Genomic DNA, 6,000 nt, shown 5'->3' with positions numbered 1-6,000 from the left:
TTTAAATTCCGTTTACGTTATTTTGATGTAAATAAAACGAGAATGTTTGTACTGCTTTCTTTTCTTATACTGCATTGTTTATTTCTTAATATGATTTAAATTAAAATCATCTACGATAATAATCCAGTTCCACAAAGGTGAGAAGTTCTGTTTTCTTTTCAGCAGTGTTAATCACTCAAAGAAATGTGATTTTGCTAAATAAAAATGAGGAAACGTGTTTCTATTATTAATCTTGACCAGGGATCTTACATATATATATATACATCAGGTCGTGTTTATCCTAAGTAGATAAGTACAACAGTCGATAAGCATTATCTTCTGCGGTCGGTACGGTCCTGGTCGGTTCGGTTATGTCAATCACAATCTGGTACATAACATTCCCCCTTGATCGACACATCCGGTACTGGTTCGTTGCATGCTTAATGTTGCCTCATTAAAACCTCTCCTAGAAACCCCAAAACCAATGTGGCAAAATGGGAAACCATGAACAGGAAAAAGAGTACAACACATGAACTCCCCCTGATGAATGCATCACTGAAGATCTTTGGACGATGCATTCCTATCTGGTCGATGAGCTTCTTGTAATACTTTGTAATTTCGCCGGCCTTCTGAAACTTCATTTGGACATGGTCAAGACGTGCTCCTTTGATGCTGACCACTCGACAATGTCTCCATGTTCTGGTCGGATGGATGATGCTCAATCAGTACTCGGATAGTACTCGACCAGTACTTGGATGTACCTCTATCCTGCAATTAAATCTTTCTTGCAGGTCCTCTCATGTCCCACGGTTCCTCTAGTCTCATGGCTTTACCATACCGTGGACACTTTCATTTTATTATTGACTCAGACATTCTTCTGGTCACTATCTCTGGATGATGTCTCATGACTTCTTTCATTTTGTCGTGGATAATGCTATGTTTTTGAAATATACATGTTAAGTCATGGACCTTGTCATCACACGCCAATATACTCATATATGGCTTAAGGTATTGCAGCCTGATATGATGATATGGTCCGGATATGATACTGCAATTATATGGCGTGGTCCACCTTATACTTTGGTGGAACTTGGTCGGACCATAAAACTCGACCACTCTTATGATGATTGGTTCCTTTCTTTCTTTACTGATGTATAGACATTCATTAGTCTCATATACTTCATTTGGTACTTGACCACACGTTTTATGATACTACCATATGCTGGTCGATCTTTCCATTAGCTGCATTACATATGCTGGTCGATCTTGGTCGATCTGGTCTGTTCATGATGATACATCAATCAATTCACAAGTATACACTCGGATTTATTTGGCTAATTGTGCAGCAATGGTTTATAATTTGTCTGAACCAACTCACCACACTACTTTTGGTTATTCTTATGGACGATTGGGAAGTATGGAGCCGGATGGTCTTTGGCATGAGAATTAATGGTTCTCTTTGCCTTCTCCTGCGACCATCTCACATTACACCATGTAACTATGGCGTGCTGATCTCAACTCATACACGACTATGATTTCTAGTCCCATCACATTCTGTCCAAAATCAATCGATAACTTGTATCATTGAAATCATTGAACCATTGAACCTCTCTTTAGGTTGGTTTGATATAAACATAAACACAAGGAATTATAATATCCTCTATAAGGATCTATGGACTGATTGTACTAAGTATTTTCTTAGTCTTTCTTTATCACTTGCAGCTGCTTTGTTTTCAGTCCATGAATAGCTTATGAACAAAACTATTCTATGAGAATATTTTTTCTCATCTTTTTGATACTTTTATCATTTCTTTAACCAGTGATCAATATGCTACTTACTACATTTCTTTCTTACTTATATCCAGACCTTTTCGAACTTGTAGTAGCATCCACCACATAGGAGTATATCTCCTTATAATCTGTTCCTTTGGTCTCTGTGAGTATCCTTGTGTAATCAAGCCATTCCTTGAATGCTTCAAATAGGAATATGAACACCTTAGTCCATGTCTCACGATTTCTTTTCTTTTCCCACACAGAACCTATTTTTCACTGGTTTTATCTTATCGGATGGTGTTTCTATATATATGGCCAATACACCCATCTCTTTTATAAATCTCCACGGTTTCAATCTTTCAATCTATGAATGCATTCTTGTATTCTCGTGGGTTCTGATCCTCGCTTATATCTTTTAAACTCAAGTGCTATTTCCTTATGCATCTTTATCTTTTATGTGTCGACACTTCTTTTATAGTATTCCATTGTGTTCTAGACATGAACTAATCGATTAGAGATTTCATTCTTACTAAGAACTTTCGTTTACCTTGCAGTTTGGCGTCCCAAACTACATGGTCTGGTACCTTAGATGTTAGCTGCGCAGCCTTATCTCAATGTCTTGTTTCCCTTATGACCTCGGATATGTCATTTCTAAGCACCTTTCTTTTCATTTCCGAGGTTCCTTATCTTATGGAACATATTGGTCTATCTTTAGACTCTATAGCAACTTGATTATGTCTCTTCTAGGACATTAATTTCGTGGTGCTTAAGCTGGTATGACTTAGTCATTCTTTTTCTTTTCTTTTCGGGTCTAATCTATCTGGCATTCTTTTAGCTAGCTTTGTATGATCTTTCTTTGGACGTCTTAAATCATATTCTCTGGTCCGAGGATCTTGCCAAGACAAGGATGGTTAATACCATTCCATTTCTTTATACTTGTACCAGCTTATTTCTTTCTCCCACTGATACTGGATAGTCGGATTTAATCATGCAATCCGTAAACCTGGCCTTAATCTGATCACCCATATTTGGTTCAAGGTTTCTTATAAAATCGTGGGAGAAACCATTCTCATATCCAACATATATTCCCAATCTTATCTCATTTTCTTATGAGGTTCCATCCTAGATGGCACATATTATTGTGGTGGTCTATACATAATCTCTTAGGATGGTCTATGTCTGGATCATGACCCTTTATCATTCTTAGATGGGAATATCTATGCTCACTTTATATGGCCTGATGCATATTTTTATTACATGTAAATTCATGTGTTCCCAAGCATTAGCTAGTGATCTTTGTATCCCAAAGAATTCGGCCAAGTTCTATCATGGTCATAGACCATGTCACTCGGATTTTTAGTGTTGTTCATGGACCACGGGAGTGTCATTTCTCCCCCTCATGAACATTCTATAAATCTTTTAGATGCTTGGAACATTATAGCCTATTGAGTTTCCCTTGTGTACATGTTATACAACGTGAGATTCTATGGGATAACTCTTTTGTGCCTTTTTCGATATCAATCTTTACATCAATTTTAAAGATCTGGATGGCTAGTCCAGTCATGCCATAAAGTGTATAAAATTTCGTGGTCAACCTATCTGGTTACCTAGGCCTTTTGCCTTTATCTTACTGATCTTTTAGCATAGTTCAGATCAGTCTCGACCATTTTCTATGCCTTGGGCGATTTTTATTTATAATTTTAAAGGAACTTTTTATTTCCTTTGTCTAATGGTTCAATGTGGAAACAATTCATTTTCAAAATTTTATAACTCAAATGGGTCTTTTATTTGGGTGAATAATTCATGCCCCCTTTAGGCAATGCCTTTGGTCGGATGATTTTATTTACTATACTCATTTTGAAATTTTCATTTTGTCATTTATCAATCAAGAAATTATCAAAAAAATCAAACAAGATAATATAAAACTAAAACAACTCTTATAATAAAATTGTAAATGACAAACAAATCAAAACATAAATCAAGCCGGCAATTCCCTTTATTATTCTGGATGTGGCTTCTTTGGATTCATCCTTATTCTCTCCAGCCTTATTGGCTTCAGGAAGTCTCATCTCACTGGTTTTCTTTAGTATCTCATTATTCTTCTCAGCTTGTAATAGATACGAGATCAAATTCGTATAAGTGGTGAAACCTTTTTTTCTGTAGGTATATTGTAACAATAGATCCCTTGGATCAGCTGTGAGGAATGTCTTTTCCAGTAAATCTTCTTCTGTTACCTCTTCACCACATAGTTTCAATTTAGAAACGATTTTGATTAGAGCTGAGTTATATTTATCTACGGACTTAAAGTCCCGAAATCTGAGATTTATCCACTCATGCCTAGCCTTGGTAATAACACTATTGTGTATCTGGATTTTAACTCTGTCCAAAGGTCTAGAGGGTTCTCAATATTTAGATACTGATCTCTGAGATCCTCAGTGAGATGTTGGCGAATAATTGTTACTGCCCCATATTTTTCATTTTCAGTTGCATACTCGCCTTTGATGATACATCTGTCAAGTCCTCTTATCTTCAGGACACTTGCAGTGTTCATGGCCCATTTTAAATAATTATCTCCAGAGCGATTAAGGGCTGGATAATCCAAATTTGACATCTGAAAATATAGATTTTAGAGTCTTATTATTTGACTTATAATCAGATTCAAACAATGCATTTTGGTTTCTTTCAACCTTTTATTTATGCAATGTGATTTAGTTTCTTTTGACCTCTAAATTATATAATCTAATCCGATTTATTTTAGTCAATATAGCAATGCAGCTTTGGTTTCTTTCAACCTTTAAATTTATGCAATGCAATCCGATTTTTCTTTCAATCTAACAATCTAGAAAATTTCTATAATTTTTTTTATCAATCCCTAATGATTCAAGTCAATTTCGACATTGATCAGGGAAATCATCTAGCAAGTAGACTAAAATTTAACAATTTCAATCGAAAAACACCTATTTGCAATCGGATTTCATAAAAAAAAAAGGGTTTGTGTAATTCTCAATCCTAAGCAGTTCTAAACATCAAGAACAACTTTAAAAAAAATCAAACTAGACAATCAGATCAATATTCAAGTCGGAATCATAAAAAAATTAGATGTTTTTGGATGAAAACCGATCTTGTTTATGTTTTAGGGGATTGATCGATTTCTAGGTTTAAGGATTCGATTTGATCATTCAGATCAAGGGGGTTTTGAGATTCAGAAACCATTGTGGTTTTGATTTTAATTGTAAAACAATCTCATATCGAACTTTTGGTTTAAGAGTTTCGATTTACTCATGGAAGGGTTTGGACCTATTAATCTTTGCTAGGGTTTGATTTGGGGTTTTGCAAAATTTTAATGGTCATTCCTTTATCAATCAACTATGTTCGATTATGAGTTCTTTTAGGGTTTCAATGTTTACCTTTAGAACTTTGAAGTGTAGATTTGGACCACTGAGAGCTGGAACAAGTCGGATCGCGAACTGCATGACCGTAACGGATCAGGAGCTGGTCGCGTGTCTTAGGTTGAGCAAAAACCTCTTGTATATTTAGAAACCTTAATCAAAAACGAATCAAAACAAGTTAGTATAGATAGATGAAGCAAATCGCAGAAAATAACAAAGTATAGAGAGAGGCTGCGGTTTAGGCTTTTGATTAGGGTTTTAGGGTCGTTGACGGCGTGGTTTGGAACTGAGCTTGAGGGCGCGTTTGAGATCGGATTGATACGAGGTTTGCGGCGATGGATTCTTCACGTCAAGAGTTTCAATTTGATATATTACAAGTCGTCTGGATCCTTACGGTTTGAGAGAACGAACGGTTTGAAGTCGTCAGAGAGTTTTAGAATTTGAGGGTTTTAGGTCACTTGACGGTGCGTCTTAGAATAGAGCGTGAGGGCGCGGCCGGCGTCCGATAGAGGCGAGGCCGACGGCGTTGGATTCGTCTCGTCAAGAGCTTTAATTTGATATATTAACCGTCGTTTGGGTCTGTACGGTTTGAGAGAACGAGCTGTTTGAAATAGCAGCGTCAATTAGGGTTTTTGAGGTAGTTCAGAATTTCAGAGTTTCGTGCTGATAACGTGTTAAATAAAAATGGGGAAACGTGTTTCTATTATTAATCTCGACCAGGGATTAATAATATATATATATATACATCAGGTCGTGTTTATCCTAAGTGGATAAGTACAACAGTCGATAAGCATTATCTTCTGCGGTCGGTACAGTTCTGGTCCGTCCGGTTATGTCGATCACAATCTGGTACATAACA

The sequence above is a fragment of the Raphanus sativus genome, chromosome 3, assembly GCF_000801105.2.
Source record: "Raphanus sativus cultivar WK10039 chromosome 3, ASM80110v3, whole genome shotgun sequence".
NCBI lineage: Eukaryota > Viridiplantae > Streptophyta > Magnoliopsida > Brassicales > Brassicaceae > Raphanus > Raphanus sativus.
Note: the sequence above shows the minus strand (reverse complement) of the source record.